Raw genomic sequence first — 23,703 nt, 5'->3', positions numbered from 1 at the left:
CCTCAAAGTTTTTTTTAGTAGACTTGCGTAATTGTTTATTCTAGTAAACCCTCCAAAAGTTACCATCCTCAGCACTAGATCAGTCATTGCAGTGAGTGTCACTGAGCTACCTGCTCTCCATGTAATTGAATGAAGCTGGAATATTGATTTTTGTGGCAACAATCCACAGTGTTGAGAGGAGAGCTGCTGTTGTTGACTCCCATTGTCTCTTTGTCACTGCCCAAATGTGTCAATCTCAGTCCTGCTGCCACACTGCTAATATAATTATACTCACTGATGACCATGACACCAGAGATGATCATTCTCATTTTAATTAGCACCAGCTTTTCCTTCTTAACAAAAGCAGGAATGCACCTCTTTATTCATTATCAATATCCTCTAGGTTTGCAGTAGAGAAATGAAGGGACATACCAGCAAGAAATGCTGAATGGAAAAGAATACAGTTTGCTTTTTCTCTCTCTGTAATGACCTTTGACGGTCACACGTTTATTTGGCATGATTCAGCTGTTAATTCAGCTGTTATGTCTGAAAACAACTCCAGTTTCTGTATTTCTCTTTGGAGACCTTCAGATTTCTGTTTAAATTCGAATACTCAATTAAAAAAATATTTCTCTATTCAAGAGAAATTGCTGATATTGCCAATATTTTGTTACATTTGCGATAGATGATTCGAGCCTGTTTAGCCATCTGCCCAAATCAATTAGCCAAGACAAAACTGCAAAAGGTCAGAAACTATGGGCCGTTTGGATGACTCGACACATTTATGTAGCATTCTGGGCAGTTTCTGTGACTTCCATGGCCTATATGGACAGAAATCTGAGCTCACACATTATTCAGCTCTCGTAACTGCCCTAGATACCTGAAAGCCAACACAGAGGGAGCTCGAAATCACCACAATTTTCCAGAAGGAGCTCTTAAGGCAAACATCAGGAGCAGCGTTTCTCAGCTGGGAAGAGTGGCCATTAGAGGCTGACATTTTTTGATGAATTTCTTTTGGTTTTTGTCTTTTTTGGGTGAAATCATGTTACAAGAGTGAAAAATTTCTGTGTGCTTACTTGTGCTCAATATTTACTTTTCAAGCACAGAGCCAGACCATGTTCAATTTTCTTTTATTTGGTACAAATGCCAGTAAATATTGACTTCTTTTTTTGTTAGATAGTGTCACCAAAATTATAGTATATTGCTGTTTGTGTCATTTTTCGATTCAATATCTCTAATTCATAGTCTTACATGAATTCAAGTAATCAAAGTGATGAATACTTACTTATTCAAGAGAAAACAACAGCTAAGGTTGTAGAAATCACACAGACTCACACATTGTAACAGTTTTGTAAGTCAATCAATATTTTCACACCATGCTCGGTGTATTAAAGCTTGCTCATTAGGTAGCTGGTTCTTTGGTATGTTGGTCTGAGCTGACACGTGAACCTCGAGGAGTGATGATGTTCAGTCCAGGACTAGAGGTCTTGAGGAAGACATTAATCTACTGGAGGGTCAGCTTACATCCAGAGGAGTTGGGAGTTCAAACTGCATTACTGTTGCCTCCACTGTTATGAAAAATAAAATGGATCCCAGGCCAGCAGTTGACTGTCCAAGCTTTGATCTTATCTGCATGATAAATGTACATGGGGGCTCAATTTGACAGATCCACAGGGAGGCCCGAAATTATATAGAATTAAGCACAATTGTGCAGTGCAAGTGCTTTTTTTTTAGGTCAGGTAACAATTTCTATGCAGTATTAACCTGAAATGGCAAAAGGTGCAACACAGTCACATCACAACCATTTCATATCATGGTGCAAGTCCAAATTTTAGCACAAGGTGATTGCATTTAATATTAATGGGTCAAACTGAAAGCATACAAAATTAACTCCAGTGGTGTTCACACTGGTGATGACCTGGTGAAAACCACACCTAACAAAGACATAAACAAATAGTCGTAACTGTTCTAATAATATAAAATATTCTCATTAAGTCTTGACATAGCTTTTTAGCTTATTTTCAGATTTTTTTTTATTGTATATGATCTATTTTTAACCTCATTCCTCAATCAGAGCTGCAGCAGCACCCAGCTTCAAGCCTATGATCATGCTATATTTTTTGATTTAATGGTTTTGACATTGTGGGATATGACCTGTGTCTTTAATGGAGACAGATAAGTACTGCCAAGCATGCTATTACCTAGCATATTGGCTGGCCTCTTGTAGGGGATTTGTCATGAATCTCATTTGAAGCAGGTAGTGCCCGTAGCCAACAGGCAACCCATCAGATGCTCACACTTTCTCCATGTGAGGCAGATGTGTCAGTCATTCCAGTCCCAGTAAATTCATGAGAGGGGATAGTGTTGGGGGTTTTATCTATAGTAGATGTTATTACCACTATAACACAGAAACCCCTTGTATGACAGGATAATGAACATGCATTTAATATGTTTTTGAACCCTCATACTCACTGTGGTTCAAGGTTAAATACCTGGTCATCACTGTTCAGCTCCATACAAATACCTGCTAAACCAGATAATTACACAGCACCTTATATAGTTCTCTTTCTCATTAAAGAGGTCACTGCAATGTTTGCAGTGGAGATTCAACATAGTTGCCATTGTGGCAAACTGATGTGGTTTTCACTTTGTCACCATGCAAAGTTAATGCAACTACTAATTTTCTCCAGTCATTGTCAAGTATTTATCATTGAGGGGAGCAAAGTTTATGTCTGAGTTTCAGTGGAGACACAGATATTTTACTTTATTTGTTTCGTTAGGAACTGTTGTGGAAAAGACTATGAAATTTGGTACTGACTGTAGGGAAAAAGCAGTGTTCACTTGATACACATGCATATTTTCCAATTATTTTTCAGCATGGCCTAGAGTGTGTTTTACTCAGTGGTTACCAGTTCAGCTAAACACAAAAATTGTGTTTGTTTATTGTGCACATTCCTGTATGATTCTTATTTTGCAATTTAGAAATTTTGGAGAATAAACTTTTAAACCACACTCAGTTGTTAGTTATATCAGTTAGGGTAGGCTAAATATTAGAAAGAGGCAGCTATTGAATTATAATTCAACAGCACCACAAACTATAGTCTCCAGTTAATTCAACAACTTTTAAGTCTTTTTAAACTGAACATTATAAACCTTAAAAAGGTAGGTTTTATTGCAGAGCTGTTATATTAGACTGCAGCAGTTTTAGATAAAACTGGCAACAGAGTGTACATATGAATCAACTCATGTTACTAAATAAATTTCTGTCAGGTTTTCCTTTGATTTAGATTTTTGCAATTCATTCAAGAAAATGCATCTGGAAATCAATCGCTATATATAAACTCCACAAACTGTGCTCCTATATTTTCAGGTTATTTCCTTTTGTTCAGGGCCCTATGAAATTGTTAGGGTAATATACAGCATATAGGATAATTACATAGTTATTATGGAAATCCATGCTCACAAAATTGAGCAGTGATGTTAAATCCAACCTGGGAGCTGCATCATGGAAAATAGATAGATAACTGGGTTAATATCACGTCCAAGCATCGGTCTGAAAGAGGTTTAAGGGTGTTTCTCCTTAACATAATGTATTAAAGTGTTTTACAGCAAGGTAAAATACTATGTTATCTGGCACACATGGAAGTTTCAGTCATGACTTCATGCATCTATCCTGACAGCACCTCAAATCTTTACTGAACTTTTAAAATAACTGACTATAAGACCCAAAGGGTCAGTCTTGCATCTCATGAGCCTTATAGTCTACAGGAAATAGAACTCTATGAAGGATATGAGTTTTCCATCTAAACCCTATCAATATACTTAAGTAACTCACTCATTCACTGGCAGAGCTGGGGGGTTAAAAGCTTTAGAGACAGGATGGCTGTTACACTTTTCCTGTGGGCTGCTTCTGTTCTCCAGCCATTGTCAGAGCCCTTAAAATGCCTTTGTATTTAATTATTATGGGTTTTAAAATCTGCTGTTGAGCTGGCACATTGCCATTCATGTGATGTCAGTCAGTCTGATGGCTCTGACCTTTAATGATGACATTATTCAATATCTCACATAATCATCTGCCTATAATATTAAACTGTAATAACTTCACACAGTACATAAAGTTTGGAGTTAAAGGTAGAATCAGTGATTCTGGAGAAAGATTGTTTAATACACTTTTTGTCAAATTCAGCAAATATCTCCTTATGGTCTGCTAGCTGACCATTCTGTGTGTGCACTAAAAAAATATGGTCTTCAAAGACAGCCCTGGCTCTGTAAATGGGAAACAAAGTGGCTCAGAGCGAACCACAAAACACTGTTTCAGCCAAGCAGCACAAGACGTTCATGCTCGTGCACAGGACAGGGGGAAGACATCAGCTGTCTGTGTGAGGACATGACAGTCTCCCGTCTCCAGCACCCATTGAATAGTAAGGGAGGGCTGGCGAACTGGAGAGATTGAGGCTGTGGCCAATTCACGTAGAAAGCATTTTCTCACGGAACAGATATGCTTCCATTTTATTAAATGTATCAATCCACACTGAATCTGAGACGGTCTCACGGAGACCACCCATGTTTTTTTACACTTCGAATCTATTTCTGTCACGTTTAGTGAGGTGTAATCTGAGCAGGCAGCTGTTTAAATAACACAGATATCTCACCGTATATGTGTTTTGAACTTATTAACCATATCAATTAATCAATAAATACAAACACTGTCAATTTCTTCCCATAGAGCTGACATGCAAACTATTTTGTTTTAGTAAATTTCTGCTGTCAGTCAGCCTGCTGAAGGCAGTTTGTCCTCTCAGCTCCCCAGGAGCCGCAGCTGACAGACGTCTGCTTCTGTGGACAGAGATGCTGGACGCAGGTTGAGTGAGAAGTGGGGAGGCCGCGGAGCGGCAGAGTATAGATGGACTGCTGTGCTCACATGAGACAATTTTTTTTTTCTGCTTGTGATAATGTGTTAGAGGAACAAAAGTGACTTTACAGCTGACACATTGCTCTGAATTCCACCATATTTCTCTTTTCGTTGTTGCCTTGGTAATACATGTCCGTGAATTAGGGGAGTGGAGCTTCTGAAGGAGCATGACGGGAGGGGTGTATTTGCTTGGGTGTTTAGTTCAAATATCAACAATCTTTCTCCAGAGTGAATGACTCTACCTGTAGAGAGCTGCTCACGACTGAAAAGTCAAGACAGAGGAAAGCAGAGATATTGTCGGGGCCTGCTGGGGGAGGGTTAAAGCCAAAGATGTACCATTGATTAGCCGTGATGAATGTCGGTGAGAAATAAATGAGTCTGAGTTTAAAGCCCTAATCCATTATTGTAGTCGAGTGCCTCCAATTATATCACTGTTAACTCATTACTGAATGTGTTGACATTTTGAGATTTATGTGATTGAAGGCAGTCTGTTGGGAGAAAATGATCAACAGCAAGTAATGTGGAGATACAATATGACTCCTGTCTATGTTACATTTACATTACGTACTTTTAAAACATGAATATAAATATTCATATTGTAAGAGGCTTAGTGGCTTAGTTTGTACATGAAAATAGGATAAACTCCAACATGAAGTTGCAATGGATGGTAGAAGCTGAAAAGTCTCATTCTTTATCCATCCATATTTTTAAATTTCATGTCAAATGAGTTTTTTAAAAAAAAAAAAATTGAGCAGAAACTGCCCCATTAAGTTCAGCTGCTATTTTATGAGTTTTATTTATTTTCACAAACCTGTTATGTATAATTTGGTAGTCAGTCAGTATTGTGTTTTCAGTATTTTAAAATTTTACTTAAAGCTGCTACAATAAAATAGATATTACATTACTACATATCCATGTAGTAATTTCTATTGCTCACAGTAACACAGACACAGATAATTATGATAATTTCTGCAGCTCCCCTCAGCTCTGCAGAGCATTTTTGTGTCTTTCAGCTCATTGTTTTGGTTTTACAGCCCTAAACTTCACTGTTTTAGTTCACTCTCATCAGCATAGTTTTCCATGGTAACCAACAAAACTATACAGTACCCCATAGCGTGGCATCAACATATTCCTTCTATTTGTCCCTTCCTCTAAGCAAACACTGAAAGGCAGTGGCTGGTTTAGGGCAAAGAGTTTACTCACCTTACATCAGGGCCACTGAAATGAGTTTTTGGCAAAAACAAACCCCACTGTGTTAAAGTTGGGGGAACAATCTTGGGTCATGGTTAGATGTTTTGTTTTTGGAGAAAACCTTAGGGATTAAGTAAATCAATCATCCCAACAATAGGTTTTATTTTATTTGATTTAAATCTTTTCTCCCAACTGCTGAGCAGTTAGTTTTTATTAGTCTACAATTTGCATGATTGGATGAAATGTTGTGGGTTTAGAGAAATAAAGCATTTTGCACATGGCTACGGAAAGATGTGTCAAAGAGATGGGTCAAGATAGACTCAATGAAAAATTTGGGATGGACATGCTATACTATATATTTTTTTCAGCGATATGTAGTATCTGCTTTCACTCAACCCTGTTTACTTTGGCTGTCACATCATCGTCAATTATAATTTTTCTGGACCAATTTTAAGTTCTCAGGTCTGACTCTGCTAAATGTTAAGAAGCCCTCCATTACACTGGTAGCTTATGCTCAAAAGTGATTGTAACTGTCACTATGGTGTGAGAAAGTAATACCAGTGGTCATTATCCAAACTCAGATGACAGTGACACAGAATGGGTTTCCTTTAATCTTCATAACACATGTTTTGAACACTGCTATTGATCACCAAGCTCAGAGATAGAACATGATATGATGATACAGTACTTGCATAAGTAGGACTCCTGATCAGACTAAAATCTGTCTCCCTCTCAATTAGACCTGTTTGGAAATTCAGAAAATGACTTTCGAGGTTTGTCATGGAAATTTCTGTTATAGAGATGGATTTCAGAAAGAGGGATTGTCTTTCAGAGCTTTAATCTGGAATCACACACATATGCACAACTCTAAGTCTGGATTAAAAAGAGACACAAATAGCGAAGTCAAACACTTAGATTCAGAATGTTACAAAGCTCTCCGTGATCCTTAGTATGAGCATACCTTGACAGTTAATTGGTACAGCAGTTGGCCCTTTGTTCAACACTTATCAGTGTTTCTTCCTGGAGGAGTTCTGCCTAGGCATCCATCTCCTGGGAACTGGAAGTTGAAGGTCGAATCACACAGCTTTGCTTCTGATAACATTTCTGCACTTTCTCACACAAGGGTTACACAAGTAAAAAAAGTTTCACACATGCACAAAATCATAAAACAGTATAACATAAGAGTATACATTTCCATTGCACTCCCCCCTTTTAGTATTTTATGCTAACTTAAATCTTCATGAGATCAACATGACCTATCTATCCTATGTCCCATGAGCTCCGTATGACCCAACAACAGTCAGGTTCAAAGGATCCTCACTAAGGGTATGTGTCCATATAGTGTTTTTCCCTGGCAGAAAAATGCTGGCAGGGCGCTGGGGAGCACTGGGATAAAGCGCTTGTGTGGTGAGAGAAAAAAATGCTGTGCATGGTTTTTGTTTCTATGACAACAATATCTTGACAACTTCTATGACAACACTCACCAGCAACATGTGTCTGGCTGATCTGCTCCCACAAATGGGCTTTTCTGTCTTTGTTAATATAGTTTCTGTCTGACACATAAACACGCTCCTCCTCCATTTTTTACTAGGGTGACAAGTCCTGCCCCATCTAATATATGATTGGTTGTCTGAAAAGGAGCGACAGTGACAACACCAGTGCCTTTCTGAAAAAAAAAGTTGGAGCGCTCAAAAAAAAAGGCACTGGGTGTAGTGCTTTTTCTCTAGGCGGCTGCATGTTGCCACATATACTCTCTCCTCATTGGGAACCATTGAAAAAAAGACACTGGCGCTCGGAAAAAAATTCTATGTGGACACTCAGCCTCAGAGGTGAAGACTCCTGGCACAAGTCATAGGTACACAGTGGCCAAACATGCCATCCCATAATTAAAAGATCACTGTGTCTAGCTACTCTAACTATCAGTGTAATGAGAGAAAAACCTCAAAGTCTGGAAGAGTATAAGTGCCTTAAGGCACTCAACATCTACCTAAAATACACACAAACAAACTAAAATCATCATCATTGGTATGAATAATACAAATGTAAACATGATTACAATAAAAAATAAAATTGATCAACAACAACTGAGTAACCATAATCAGTTACAACAATAAGTAACAGTATTTTAGGGAGGTCTAATGAAGTCTTATAACTAAGTTCTGTAACAAAGACCACGCCACATACACATCTTATTTCCAGACAAAGAGTATTTAGGCACACCTTATCCATTCCTTTCCCCTTTGTCTCAGTTTTCAGATGGCCTGTGACAGACTCACATCGCTAACGATTTACTTAACTTACCTTAAACATGGATCAGGAGCTCATTCTCAATGCATCAGATGATGATCTGGATCAGCAAGCTCCTGAAGTCCCAGAGTCATCTCCTGATGTCCAAACTTTTTGGCAACCTTGGTCACACTCAGAAATTGATATTCCTCAGAGCTCTCAGACTTCATCCTCTGATAATTCGAGCATTGTCAGGCCTTTGCCTTCCAGCGGCTTTAGGGGAAGATCCCGTTTTCAGTGTCTGAGGGATGCCACCCATTCTCAATGCCCCTCTCTGACTTGCTCAAGATCCAGGTGCCCAATGACAGGCATCCTTCCACTCCAAACATATCTGAATGGACAGTCGCTCGCTTGAAGCAAAGACTTTTTCAATTGTACACAGACTTGCAACAAAACACCACTCTCCACCAAGCTTCCCATGCACACATTCCCAGCGTCGAATCCACAATTAGCTTCACAAACTACCTGAGCACATACATCCCTCCATCCCAGCATTCTTTCCTCTTCTCTTGGTCCTACCTTTCATGTCCCATCTTTTTTGGCCACCTCAGCTGCTCCCACCTTGATACCAGCTATCACAGCTGCACAGACCGCACCCATGACAGTGACCAATGGTAGTGCCCTCAGCCAACACCCATTGTTTCCTTCTCTTTTTTCTTTTCCCCCTCTCTCAATTCAGTAGGCTTTATTTGCATGGAATTTGACATGCTGACACTTTGACCGCTGAGGCCGTTGTGAGAACGTGATTTGGTAGGGCCCCAACCATCTAGGTTTGTTGCAGCTTTTTCTCCTGAAGTCCTTCACCAGTATCCCATCTCCTGGCTTGAAGTTGAGCAGGTTTCCTGATCTCTCCTGAGATAGAGCTGCTTTCACCTTTGTGGCACTGAGAACAGGGGACAGGTTTGCAAAATATCTCGTCATTTCATCACAGCACTCCTCTGTCTCTGGGAGTTGCCTTTTATCAGGCCCTATTCCTGTTTATACCTTGGCCACTTGTGAACAAAATTCCTTATGACATTAAATTAAAAATATCAATCATCCTTTTATAAGTATTTTTGATCTTTTGATCTTCACAGCGTAATGAAATGGTCTTTCCAGCATAGATAACATTAGATAGCAATAAAAAAACACATTTTATTTTTTTTGGAGTAATCTAAGAGTCCATTTGTGAATTTGTGAATTATTTATTGTTTACCTCTGCCAGCATCCCCCCTTTTGACACATGATCCACACCATGTGACAATTAAACATAGAAAGGAAATAGATATTTGTGTAGGCATGGATTGCCATTAGGGCCTATCCAGATGCTATCTTGTTTATTTACTCCTGCCAAATTCCATTGATGTTATTCATCAGGTATTGCTCTACCCTGCAGGTCTGTGAGATCTGCAATTGAAGTCTGCACCTGTGTTTCTGCTGTGAGCATCTGCAAAGAGGAAGTAGTTAATTTCCCCTCCCCCTCGATTTCCTGTGGAAAGTGGATCGGTTTGATTAGTATGAGCATCACATTTGCACACTGCAAGTTGTTCTGGTAACATAACAACATTCAAGAGATCAGCCACCAGCTTGGATGTGCTACAGATTTTCCTGTAGCTGCCAAAAATGTTCTATTTTTCCACAATGAACTAAAATCATGCATTAAACCAAATGCATATCTACTGCCTGTGTAGATAGTGGCTGTTTTCCTCTTAGCCAATTTGCAAGCCTCTGTGCGTGCTTTCAGTTCTGCAGCTTGTGGAGAGAAGTGGGAAGACAGTGGTTCTACCTTCAATGTCTTATGTTGGGTAACTCCAACATGTCTGCTCCAAACAACCCCAGCTCTGCGTGAATCAGTGATGTGTCTCTAAGGTCAGGTCTCAGGCTGCCATATGGTGAAGGGTAGCTGGGTTAACCATAGTACAACATTTGACAGTTATTTGGCATTTCTAGCAACATAGCATGATATGTCAAATATCTGGCTGCAAAGAGATGTGTTGTTTTCTGTTCCAACAGGATTATTGACACTGAGTGGGGAACAAGCAATGTTAGGTTTTGATAACCAACCAGATCTCTTGATGCCATAACAGCTTTCTCTGCAGCTGCTACAGGTCTTAGACAAAAAGGCAACCCTGTTACTACTGTGTCTAATTTAGATGAGAAATAAGCAACTTGTCTCAATCTGTTACCATGTTCCTGCAACAATACAGATGTCATATAACCACTCTTTTCATCAGTGTTCGTGTGCATGGTTTCATCATGTCTGGTAAAGTGCTAATTTTGTTGATGAATAATTTTCGTCAGTTTTTCGGCAGTCCTTCTATGAAGTAGGACTTTAAGTGTGCTTCCCATGGAGTCATGGCTCTTTTTCTCTCTTGGCATGATTCCACTGTTTATTTCGTAGATTTGTGTCAGCCGCACCAGATAATCTGCTACAGTCTCAATTGGCCTGAGCACACACTCAATCATAGGAAAGATGAATGCTTGAGGCAGGTCTCCACCTGTCTTACTCATGGTGTGGTCAGCAGGTCCTGTCTGTCCTGCTGGAGGGCTCAACCAATGTCAGCCTCAGGAGGTCCCAATGGTATTGGAGGCGCTGGGGGTGCACAGGGTGTTTGTTTCAATGGTGTTGCAGCCTCAGGGTGTGTCTCATATGGGTTGAAGGGACTGCAGTTCAGCATGGATTTTGAGTCTGGATATATTCTCTCATATGATGGGCACTGAGGAGTTTGGGAAGGAGCTGGAGGGGCCCCCTGGCCACCCTCTGGTTCCGCCTCTGCTGCCGTCACTGCTGTCAATGCTAATGCTGCTGCCCCTCTGTTGACTGGCTGTGAAGGGTTGTTCTGTGGCCATGGTTGGCATCTTGGTGGCGGGGCTGTATATTCAGGTCAAGATACCTAGATGTTTTAAGACACTGAACAGATTTTTTTAGTGGACTCTGCCTGCGCTGCTGCTTGTAGCTGCTCTGTCTCAGATCTGTTTCTTTCTAGCAGTCCATGAAAGCCCTCCAATCCCCTAGGAATGGAGTAAACCTCTCTCTTTCTTTATTTGACATTCCTTATATCTTTTCTTTATCCTCCTCTACTCTTGCTTCCATATTCTTTTTTAACTTATCTATCTGCCTTGGACTAATGCTTCCATCTGACAGAGAAAATAAACTCTTCAACCCAAATTGCAAACTGATTGCAGCTTTGTTCTCCATATCTTTCCCTCATGTGTTGGACCACGGGTGGACCCTCACATCAGCAGCTTTCTCACACTTTCGTTGCTACATTTGGTACTCATGGCAATCCTGTCACAATTATGTAAAACTTGATATCATTATTATACAATTTATAATAAATTCTTAAATTTAAAATCAACAAACTAACTTTTCTTACCACAAAACAGCTTTATATAAGAAAAAGGAAAGGAACCCCTCTCTGTTCTCTCTCTCTCTCTCTCTCTCTCTCTCTCTCTCTCTCTCTCTATCACACACACACACACACACACACACACACACACACAAACACCAACCAGACAGACAACTCTGCTGTCCATATTTTCCTCTCATAAGGGAAAATATTTTAGGCCTGCTACTTTGGGAACCCATTATGGCAGTCTGATTGATTTACCTCAGTAATATCAATAAGTCGTCACTTCTGAGCAGACCTGTCTCACAGCTTGGTCTTTTCTAAATAACTATTATTTTTGACTATAACAATTTATTCAGAATCACAAGTCTATTTTGCTGCCGGTCTTTTATTCAACAATTATTTCTAGTAATTATTTTAGAGGATCTCTTACCGGACAGTTTCTCTGAGTGAATTCTGTTCATTCCCTCTTTCTTGGGGACGCCTTAGGGACTCAGTGCTGGTCTCACACCTCTGGTGGTCTGCTTCTCACCCACGCGACCTTGTTTACAAAGTTGTTTTTGGGGGACGTATTTGGACCCTTTCAGGGACCCAGTCTCCTGCATGCGATGCGATTTTCCCTTAAGCTGTGAGCTTGACACTGGTTCAGGTTCAGCATCCCATCCTTGTCACCAAATTGTCATGGAAATTTATGTAATAGAGGATGGATTTCACAAAGAGGGATTGTCTTTCAGAGCTTTACTCCGGAATCACACACGTATGCATACAGGACTCTAAATCTGGATTAGACAGAGAGACAAAAAGCGAAGTCAAACACCCAGATTTATGGTTGTAGCCACACCTGCCATGGAAAGTTACAAAGCACTCTGTGAGCCTTAGTATACGCATACCTTGGCAGGTAATTGGTACAACAGTTGGCCCTTTGTTCATCGCTTATCAGTGTTTCTTCCTGGAGGAGTTCTGCCTAGGCATCCATCTGCTGGGAACTGGAAGTTGAAGGTCAAATCACACAGCTTTTTTTCTGATAACATTTCTGCAATTTCTCACACAAGGGTTATACAAGTAAAAAAAGTTTCACATATATGCATATAATCATAAAACTGTATAATACAAGAGTATAACATGAGAGTATAAACTTCCATTACAGGTTATTGACATACACTGGTCTCTAAGGGCCAAACAGAGTCCCATTAGTTCCGAGTCTGTCGGTGGTTATCCAGAGAGAAAAACTGTTCCAGACAAGTAGGCACAGCCCCACTGTGACACAATTTCAAATAGGAGGCTTAAGCTCCACTTCCTATCTTCTTGTTGTATTTCTGGGACACTGCTAAATCTATTTAGCATGCCAGTTTCATGAAGATAGATGGAAGTGGATCTTGGAAGAGTACATGCGACAAAGGTCCAAGGACATATTTTTCATTCTCCCTCCTCCAGTTAGCTGAGTGTGAAATTAATATTTTCATTGCACACAAAGGCTACAGTATGGCCATTGAGTATTCAGAAGTAATTATAATTTTTTTGAAGGATATACTCAAACACACGACTTTGGTGAGATTCGGAAAGAAATAATCCTCTTAAAAATGATGAGATTTAGATGTGGACTTCTTTTTGTGTAAATAACGGTGCTCTCTCTTCTTCTGTTATAACCTTCAGTCAATTTTGAACTTCTTTTTGATTAATATGGTGAGTTTTGTTTCCTCTCTGACTTGCTGGCATTAATAACCACAAAGAGTGCAGACAGGGAAGTGACATTCTGATAAACCAGTCATCTGTACTATGTTTTTTCTCTCCAAATAGAAATGACAGCTGCTGATGTTCATCCCCTTTATTGCTTCCAATTTTCCTATGGTAAAAAAGCTACTGTATTACACACTGGTCAGCTTTTTGAGTAGCTTTGTGCAGCAGTATATCCTTGGAGCACTAATTAACACCTAGATAGAAGTATTGTGAGCCCAAGAAAATCAGATATTTTTGTATAATTTCCCCTGTCTCATTTCACTTATTTTTTTCATAAACATAGACCTATTATACTGCTCCATAAATTTTCAGATGTGTCAAAGTCTTAAGCAATGTGAGCCAAAAACTGAAGAAAAGTTCATAAACCAACCTCAAAGCCAGAAAAAGAGCTAAGACAACGTTGCTTGCAAAAATGATGGGTGCAGCTGCCTTGTATCATTGTGGTCCCAACACAGGTTTTATCACAGGCAGGATGAATGATGAACTGGACTATTTGATATCTGTGGCTGTGCATATGTACTCTATGCTGTATTATTGATATTATTTAATTAAAATAAGAGCGGCCTCAAACTTTATAGTATTTAATTACTGTTTCATTGTTTGTTTACATGCACAGGCAAGTGAATTACACTGCCGTTCAGCCAGCAAATGGGACTGTTTCTTATCAGTATTCCCAGACTAGACCATATACCAGCTGAGCTATGGCACCAAACAGTTTTTCACTGAAATTAATTCGGCATCTTTTATGCCTAGGAGGAGCTCTTCAGTTAATCAAATCAGTAAAATCTGTTTGCGGCCTCATCGTAGCCACAATAAAAAGGAATGACTGGAAATGCTTGTTTGCACGAAATAAATTGAATTATTGTCTAAACTGAGAAATATGAAATACAGTAAATGGCAGAATGGCAATAAACACGCAGTCTGGCAGCAATTCATGGACCCTCACAGGTCATGTGTCCTTACTCTAAAGCATGTCTCTCATATAGTCACTAGTGTAGGAGGAAACACATTGGATCCTATCTTAGTGGAAATGATGCAAGTGCAAAACTTGCTTATCTGAATCAGTCTGTCTCCCAAAACAAGTTAAAAGTGTTATTTTTGCTTAAAAATCATCAAGTTTTAACACATACAAAATTGCCCTGCTTGGAATAATAAATTGTGTCTAAGGTTTTTCCCCAAAAACTTAAAATTACCATGTTAAAAATCCTTAAAATGACATGTCATCCTTCTCTCTCATTGAAAAATCTAGAATTTATGAATATGAAAATATTGTTCATTTCAAAAGATTAACTGCTGGATACAGGATGTGTCCTACTTCACTGAAAAGTCCATTCTCAGTGCATTTGCACTGGAGACTTCGGGTTTCCACATCACATTTGTGTAGGTTGGACCACAATTGGCTCCAAACTAGTTGTGATGTCACAAATCATTCTCAGAGGTACACACCTTTAACTTGAATTTAAGGTAACACTAGACTCTAGTGTCAAATTTTGGACATCACATCATTCTGCACAGGGAAGCTCAAACATCTAACTCAAGGAACAAGAAGAAAAACACATTTTTGAGTGGAGGGGGACTTTAAATCGATCCCAAACCTGCAGTATAGCTAGGACTCAACGGTTTTCTGACAATAAACCAAAAAACATCTGTATACCAAGATATGCTAGATGTATCAAAATAATGTATGAATGGTTTAATCACAAAAACATTGGAAGAAATTTGTCAATCTGTCCTGTGCTTTTGATTTGTGTACAGTCATCCACAAGAGCTTATTTGGAATGAATGAATGAATATCTGAGCTATGCTGTGGCTCCATAAGGTGATACACACAGAAAATATGGCAAAACATTTAAGTTTTATTAGTATTACATTTATCTATTGCCCTCATATATGGTATAGTGGCTCAGTGATTAGCACATTCTGGTTTTGAATCTTTGCTCTGGCCCCTTCTGTGTTCAATTAGCATGTTCCCTTTGCACTCCTTCTGTTTCCTCCCACGATCCAAAAACCTACAGGACAAGTGAACTGGAAACTAAATTTCCCCTTGGGTCTGAATGCAAATATGCCTGCCTGCACTATATGTATCTGCCATGTGATGACTGGCATACCTACCCAGTGTTTCTCTGCTTTTTGCTCAGTGCATGCAGAAATTGGCCCTAACTGTCCACAACCCGGCCTAGAATTAGGTGGATGTAAAGGTTGGATTGATGGATGAATATTGTCCCAAAGGAGGATGCATCAGAATATAGACTTGAAAAGAAGACTAATTCTAAAGCCTTTAGTAGAAGTTTTAAGTGAAGCAGCCCGCAAGCAGGCAAACACCTAAAATCTGAAGTGTTCACTTTGACCAACTCAGGCCTGAGTATGCTATATGCATTATGCTAACCCTAATGTCCTACCATGAACGTCAACATTGCTATAACTATCAAGTCACCAATGTTTAGCAACGCCATGATAAAAAACTTGTTTTTACAGTCAGTGAGTGTGTGAGAGTTTCTTTGGGACCCTGGCTTTTCAAATTTCAAACTAGAAGATAAGTCTCTTTGGATTGACTATTGACTGGAATGTCTATTCTTGCGAGCAGTTTATTCAGCTGATCAGTGAAAAGGACTCCGTGGAGCATTTACGAACCTGAGCTTTGGTCTGGAAATGCTTATCCGTGTTGTGAACATTTTGTTCCACCAAAAACCCTTGTGAGGTGATTAAGTCAACTATTGCCTACTGTATAACCTTGTAATGAGGAGATGATAGAGGGTGGACTGAGTGCTGCTCGATTCCTCCAGTGTTCCAGGAAAGGAAACACGCCATTACCGAAGCAGCAGACAGGAACCGGCTGGAGGGCACCTGTCTGTGTGAACTGCAGTGGATTTACAACATCTGCTCCATGCAGGAGAGGATGCCACCTCCGTTCACCACTACTTGATTAATTATTTCAGACAAAGCGAATGACGCAGCCAGTAAATTGCAAATTGTGTGCACAGAAGATCAATGATACTTGCATCTCAGGAAGATAGTGTTATTAAATCTTTTTTCAGCTTTCAGGACCATTTATTTTTTTTCATTTAGTAGAACTTAAACTTGTGAACATGAATGATTTTGTGAGAATGAGATTGGCTGCCTTTGCTACATGTTTATATGTAGCTGGAAACCTAAGTGAGCATGTTTTACATTCATAACTTTCTTTGACACAGCAGCACTTCACATGTCTCATTAATGGCCAGTGTATGACAAGAATTTGGCCGCCTTTGTGGAGGCCTTTGACTCTGTCACCACCCTGTAGATCCAAATCCCTTTCCTCTCCATGCCTTGTTAGGCACTAATTAATTGGATCAAGAGAATGCCACTAAGCAATTGACAGCTCGATGTGAGTGATAACTGTGGAAACCAGAGCCACATTCCCATGGATATGCCCCTGGAGAAGAATCATTCCATATTAGGTCCATTGACTCTGCCTCATACATCCTGGGGGATTCAACACTGCTGCTGTGATAAAAAGCAGGAAGACCCCGCTTTGAAGGATGCAGTGTGACATATAACAAACGCAACATTTTTCAATTATGTTCAGTTATGAAGTTATCTTCATCACGGTTAGTATAAAAGAATTAAGGCTGAAACTAACGATCATTTTTATTATCGATTAATCTGTCACTTATTTTCTTGATTAATCATATGGTTCATAAAATGGTGAAAAATGGCGATCACTGTTTCCCAAAGTCCAAGGTGATGTCCTCAAATGCCTTGTTTTGTCCCGACCAACAGTCCATAGCTCAAAGATATTCAGTTTACTATTATAGAAGACCAGAAAATATTCACGCTTGAGACGCTGGAATCAGAGAATTTGGACATTTTCATCTTAAAAAAAATGACTCAAAACAATTAATCCATTATCAAAATAGTTGGGAACTAATTGATTAATCGTTGCAGCTCTAAATAGAATATATCTATATATATCTATATATATCTCTAATATATAACATACACACACACACGCACATATATGTATATATGTATCTATATGCACACACAAACTGCATTAATTTATTTTATTTATTTGTCACTAAAACACTCATTAGAGCTGAGGAACTGAGGAGTTGGGTGGCATCTTTCACATTGTCATGTGAGTCACTGTTAACATAGCAACATTCATTATTGAAATATAATACAATATAAATATATTTATTCCTCATATTTTATTTACTTGTGATACAATAATACAAGTAGTATTTGACACTTACTATAACTATGTTGCAAAAAAATATTTAAAATTTGCTGTCAAATTTGAGGAACAAAATTATTTTTATTAAGATATAATCTACAATGAATGGAGTCTTCATTGACTTCCTATGATTCAGGATCAATGAGCCATATTATAGAAAGCCTATACATACTGTTTGATGGACTAACAAGCCAGGAGTGGAAATATAGGCAGCTCACCCGTTGAGAAAAATGATTAAGGTTCTGGGGCTGTGATCTCATGCATGGAGGTTTCTTTGGCCAAATGACCTGCTCATTAATGGTGCAAAAAAATGCTCAGTAGAAGGTAGAGAAGCCGAGAAGTCTCAGCTCTAGGTTTTCTGCAGCATTATTATTGCTTTTGGGATGCTGATCCATTGCCCTGCAGTTCTCATGGTCTGCATCAAAATGAGACGCAGCTTGATATCTCTTACAACATCACACGTTCGGCCTACGGAAAGAGGAAGAGCGCTTTTGAGTCAGGTTGTGAGGGGGTGGAGGTGGGGGTCTCTATGGCAGGTTTGCAGAACAAGCTGCTGCCAGAGATTACCTGCCTCAGTTCTTTTACCCTTCGAACCTGGGAGGAACACCTGCTTGAGGTTAGAGAGACAACATATGGTGATGTTGTGCAAAACAAAAGGTCATGTAAAAGCTGATGTTGCATGGCCACAAGACTTTTAAAGCATTTCCTGAGAAAAAAAGAGGTTGTTTCGGGATTAATATCCTTCCCTGCTGTTCAAGAGGTAATGCATAGGGACAAGAGAGTGGATCATAACTTGGCTTAATTGCAGTCAGAATCATGCCACAGTACATGTGCAAGTCTCTTAATAAAACTCATTTGGACGTATTATTTTATAGTATTGAATGTAATGAATTAATAATAAAGCATTCGGGAATTTACACCACTAAGGGCAGCTTGACATTTTCAAGTGTGAATATTGTACAGTTTAGAAAGACACATAATGACCCATCTTTGGTGATATATATATTTTTTTCTTCAGTGAATATTTTCTGGTCACATTGTCACCATTTTCAGTTCAATTTCACCTTTACTTTACTGGACACCTCGCTTTTTTCTAGCCTTCCTTTTTTTTTTATCAACCATGTAAATCACATTAATCTGCCTACGTTCATTCATTTTTGATCAGTTTAACTCACCAGGAATCCTTGAACAGACTGTTGGGAAGTGACACACATTGCATTCAATATGAGCTAGCCTTGGCAGTTTTGATGCTCAGGGACTCAAGGAAAGTAAGGAAAGCGATCTATGTGATTATCATACAAATGGTAATGTAGTGCACAGTAAAATTATAGCATGCAACCCACGGTTGGTGAATGATTCCATAAGCTTTACCCAGGATCAAGAGTAACTAAAATGTGTTGTAATGACAAATAATAATTTTCTATCATATGCACGCTTATTTGAGCTTTTTATTTTTTACTGTCTGCCTTTGTTTCTCTTTTTAGAAGAGTTGGTTAAATGACGTTAAAACTTTGGTATTACTAAATCAATTTCTATCTCTGATAGAAAAGCTGTTTCACCAAAATGAGGCAGTGTGTGACTCGCTCCAAACCCCGGTCGTGATGGAGGATCAGTTGAAGTGCATTGACACATTTGATCTGTGTCACTGTGTTGCTCTCAGTGGACTATAACAGCGGGAGAGAAACAGTGCCAAAGTATACGAGTGAGCACTGGTGTGATATGGCGCTAATGAGGAGATATTTGTTATGAAAGGCCTACCTCTGCTTCCACTTAGAGGATGATTCAGTTCAGCCTTATTTCCATAGCAATTGACAGAATCAGAATCATTTTTCTCACTTCCTGTACTTCACAAGCAGGCTCTTTTCTCTAAAGCCAATTGTTAATGTTTTAGTGACTTCTACAAGACACTGTGCAATGTGTTATGGTGGAAAATACTTATCAAATCCCATTTTGTCGAAATGTTGGAGGCTGTGTTCGGCCGGTCTCTGTGCATTTTAGAGGCAAATACAAATGCAGGATCTATGGTGAAGTGAAGAGAAATCTCGATTATAGTCCACCAGGTGAAAACCTACTAAAAAAGGACCTAGGATGAAAGCAACTGGAATGATGCTGGAATTGCGGCACCCATCATGTACTTATTATAGTTTGGTTTTTTTTTCTGAGCTTGTATTGTTGCAATTTTGTCATTCGAGAAAAACACAGCTTGCTAGTCTGTCTCTGAACATTTTTAGATTCTTCTTTATTATTACCTTTACAGAGGCACAGCAAACATGGTTAATGGAGCCACTTATTCAATTATACTTTGGCTTCAGACATGTTTGGCCCTGCAAGCTATAATCCAGGCAGTCTGTTTGACTGAGTAACTATGAATTTCAGAGATGAAATTAATTAGGACATTGTTATGGTTTATTGCCAGTGGAAGTAAAATTGAAGTGACTGAAAAAGAAAATTGTAATCATTTCATGCACAGTATTGCTTTTGTTCTACAAACTGTGACAGAAATGTCTAATGGAGTTTTTTGTTAGAATAATGGATAGCTGTTGTAGAGAGACCTATACAGTCTATGAGTGAGACACAGTGTTTCCGGTAACAATGAACAGTGAACAGAGGATGAATCTGTAGACATTAGCGTCACAAAACAATGCCCACCAAAAGATTTGAGGAGAAACTGCAATATATATCAAATAAATAATTAAAAACATCATTTTATATTATAAATAAGGGCGGGACAAGACTGATCACAACAGAAAATAAAAGAGAAAATTATCCACAAACACATATTGTGTAATTAAAATGTGTATAAATAATGAAATAATAACCAGAATGCAGTGACAGTGACTCAAAGCTTCTTTACAACCATGTGAAGCAGTGTGTTATGTTATGAATCACTCCTGTGACATGCTAATGAGGAGAGGAGAATGTTGATGCTTCACTGTCAACTTATCCCGAGTGTATTCCCAGTATTTTTTTAAGACTTTGCACATCACTTTAGAAACTGACTGTAAATTGCATTTATCACTAACAGTGTTGTAAGCATGACTGACAACTCTGAAGATGACAAATAGGTGCCCAGGTTTTAGATCCTCGAGGAATGACTTTCATGGATACTTTGCAATCATTTTCAGAAGTCCCGCTATGACAAACAGTCCTATTTTGACACACTGAAGCACAGAGATTTGATATTAAGATTTGAGATACTTGAAATTGCTTGTTTAATAGTGGAGGGTGTCAGACTTGTGACTTTATACTTAAGCCTGTGTCGACTAAGGGCTTATGTTCCTTTTGATCTCCAAGCCATGCCTTTTGGTGTCTCTGATCCCTTTGTGACCTTTCATATGAGGCTTTAAAACAGTGAATCACAAAGGAGCTCGAAGAAGCTGTAACTGAGCTACTGCAGATCACTGTTGTAGTCCCACGGGTCCCTCATGATTGACAGAGTCCTCTGCTCCAGAGTCTACCATAATAGGTTAACATCTGGTCATGCTGACCCACATTTCACTTTTTGTCATCTTAATGTTGGCTCTAGGTGAATGATAATTTCCCTGCACTGAGAATCTCTTACAAAGTGGATTTTTAGTGCATATGTGAAGACACCAATTACAGATCATGGATCTCTAATGGAGACACAAAATCAAACTAAGATCTAAAGCAATGGTGCTTTTAAAAGGTCATGCAACGCATTTAAATAATGTACAGCTAAAACAGGCCAGGCTCTTGTTTCACATCACCAGTGTAGTGGGCATTTGCATAAAATTGAAAAACACAGCAAAAAGCCTGTAGATTTATTATCATACCATTCACATTTGAACGGATACTGGTACCAGTGCTGGTACCTGAAATTCGGTACTGGTAGCCAACAGTACCTTTTTCGGTACTTTGTCTCTCTGTAATAACAAAAATGTAATTTCAGTTGTAAAAATAAGTCCAAACTTCTCAATTTTAACATTGTTATTTATTTAGAGCATTTGTTGTGTCAGGTAAAATAAACAATAATAAATGGTAAATTATTAATAAACAAGGTACAATAAGTTGTTGAAGCTACCTGCTGCAGATGTGCTGTTTGCCGAAAATGCACTAAGAGCCTTTCGTCTGCAGCTTTTCATCAAACATCTCACTGTGGCTGTTTCTGCTTGTACTGTTAATCTCTTCAGTATTTATAACTGATCTGCTGAAAAATAGCTCCAAATATCTCCAGATCTTGTGTCGATTTGTTTTTATTGAAGAATTGCACTGCTAACGAAGCTCTGCTAACTCAGCAATAAACACATTTAATTTCCTTTAAATTCTTCACAATAAAAGGCCCCCTGTTAGTTTGCCATTTAAAGGTTTTTAATATTAAGGAGCAGCAGCAGGAAGTGTTTTCATCAGCAGTAACTTCACAAAGCTCTAATACGGCTGAAACTGATCAAAAATAAGGCTGATATCTGAAAGTACAACAGGAACACAGGAGAGAAATGTCAGGCGCACGAGTGTCGCTAAAGTAGGAGAGATTTTTCAAAAATTCTTAAGGAATCTTATCAATATTTATTTGAGTTCACAACAAAACCCACTCTCAAGGTACTGAAAGTTGGCATGATTGATTTAATATAGGTGCTCGGTACTACTGATGTAATTCAGTTGGTACCCTTAAAAGCACCGAGCGTGGTACTGAACCCGACTTAAAATAAAACATACTGTGAATTTTGCCATGTTGTAACTCTTTATCATGATGGAAACAAATGGGGGCTGAAATCTGCTGAAAAGCCCTTTCTCAAGATTCATGTGTGAGCTCCTGTCATTGTTGGTGCTTCTGCTGCATTACAACACCACAGATGGGTCTCAAGGACTGAAGGCGTGCTGGGAGTCTGAGCAACACAGAAGACTCTGCTGTTAAAGAGTCTCATCAGTAAAAGTGCCCATCAGTCATTGTATGGGAATGTGGGGACCCTCCCCCCACCTGTAATGACTCTTGAGTGACAGCCACAGCTGCCAGGTATTATGGCCTTGCCACAACATCAGACCCCACAGAAGGTTAACACTTCAACACTGTGTTAAAGCAGCGCTGACTGCTACTGTTCTGTAAATATTTCCTCTGATTTAGATAAAGTTGTTCTTACAGGAACTTCAGCCTCCCAACACAGAGGGATTTGATGCTCTGCCAAAACAAGTGTTGTTAAATCCCTTTCCCAGATAGTGACCAACTGTAACCAGGTCTGTCAAACTTTGGACTTCTCCCCTTGCTGAGGTGGGATCTTTTTCTAAAACAAAAGAGCAAACATGTAAGAAATTTACTTGTAGGCTTTACAGTAGGGCTGCAACTAAAAATTATTTTCATTATCGATTGTTCTTTCAATTATTTTCTTGATTAATCGGTTAGTTGTTTGGTCCATGAATTGGCGATCACCGTTTCCCAAAGACCAAGATGATGTCTTCAAATGTCTCGACCAACAGTCCACAACCCAAATATTTTTTGTTTACTATCATGGAGGACTAAAAAAAAACCAAAAAACTTTCAGAAGTTGGAATCAGAGAATTTGGAAATTTTCTTCTTAAAAATGACTGAAAAAGGATTGATTGATTATCAAAATAGTGATAGGTGATTCATTTATAGTTTGCAACTATCAATTAATCAACTAATCATTGCAGCTCTAGTTGTTTATTTGCTCTAATGTAATTCAAATGTTAGCATGATTGGCAATTTAGCTTACTCCTTATAGTAGTAATCAAGTGTTACCTCCAAGGCCAAGGAGCATATAATCAGCCAATTATATGGGTTTGTAAGATTACAGGTTCCATTAAAAACAACAACAACAAACAAAACAAAACAATTCACAATTAGCAAATCTACTAGTGTAGCATTTTCCAACTATGAGAAAGCTGATCCTGGAGCCTATCAGAGTTTGGGCTAATGTTGATGGCTCTGACAGGCTCTTCATTGGAGTTTAGGTAGTTTACACTTCCTCATCCTTCTCTGGTAACATTAAAAGTGAAAACAAAAGTGAAAATACAAACAAGTATATAAGCTACCCAGCCAAACAGGGTTATACAAAATACAAAATATCAGTCTGATTTTA

General features: G+C 38.9%; 1 protein-coding gene across 1 annotated transcript in view; it reads left to right on the top strand.

The window, feature by feature from the left end:
- Nucleotides 1-23,703, top strand: part of gfra4b (GDNF family receptor alpha 4b) — a 51,549-nt gene that overhangs the window by 1,243 nt on the left and 26,603 nt on the right. The window lies entirely within an intron of this gene.

This window comes from Thunnus albacares, chromosome 10, assembly GCF_914725855.1.
Source record: "Thunnus albacares chromosome 10, fThuAlb1.1, whole genome shotgun sequence".
Lineage (NCBI taxonomy): Eukaryota > Metazoa > Chordata > Actinopteri > Scombriformes > Scombridae > Thunnus > Thunnus albacares.
This window is presented reverse-complemented; position numbering and strand designations above follow the sequence as displayed.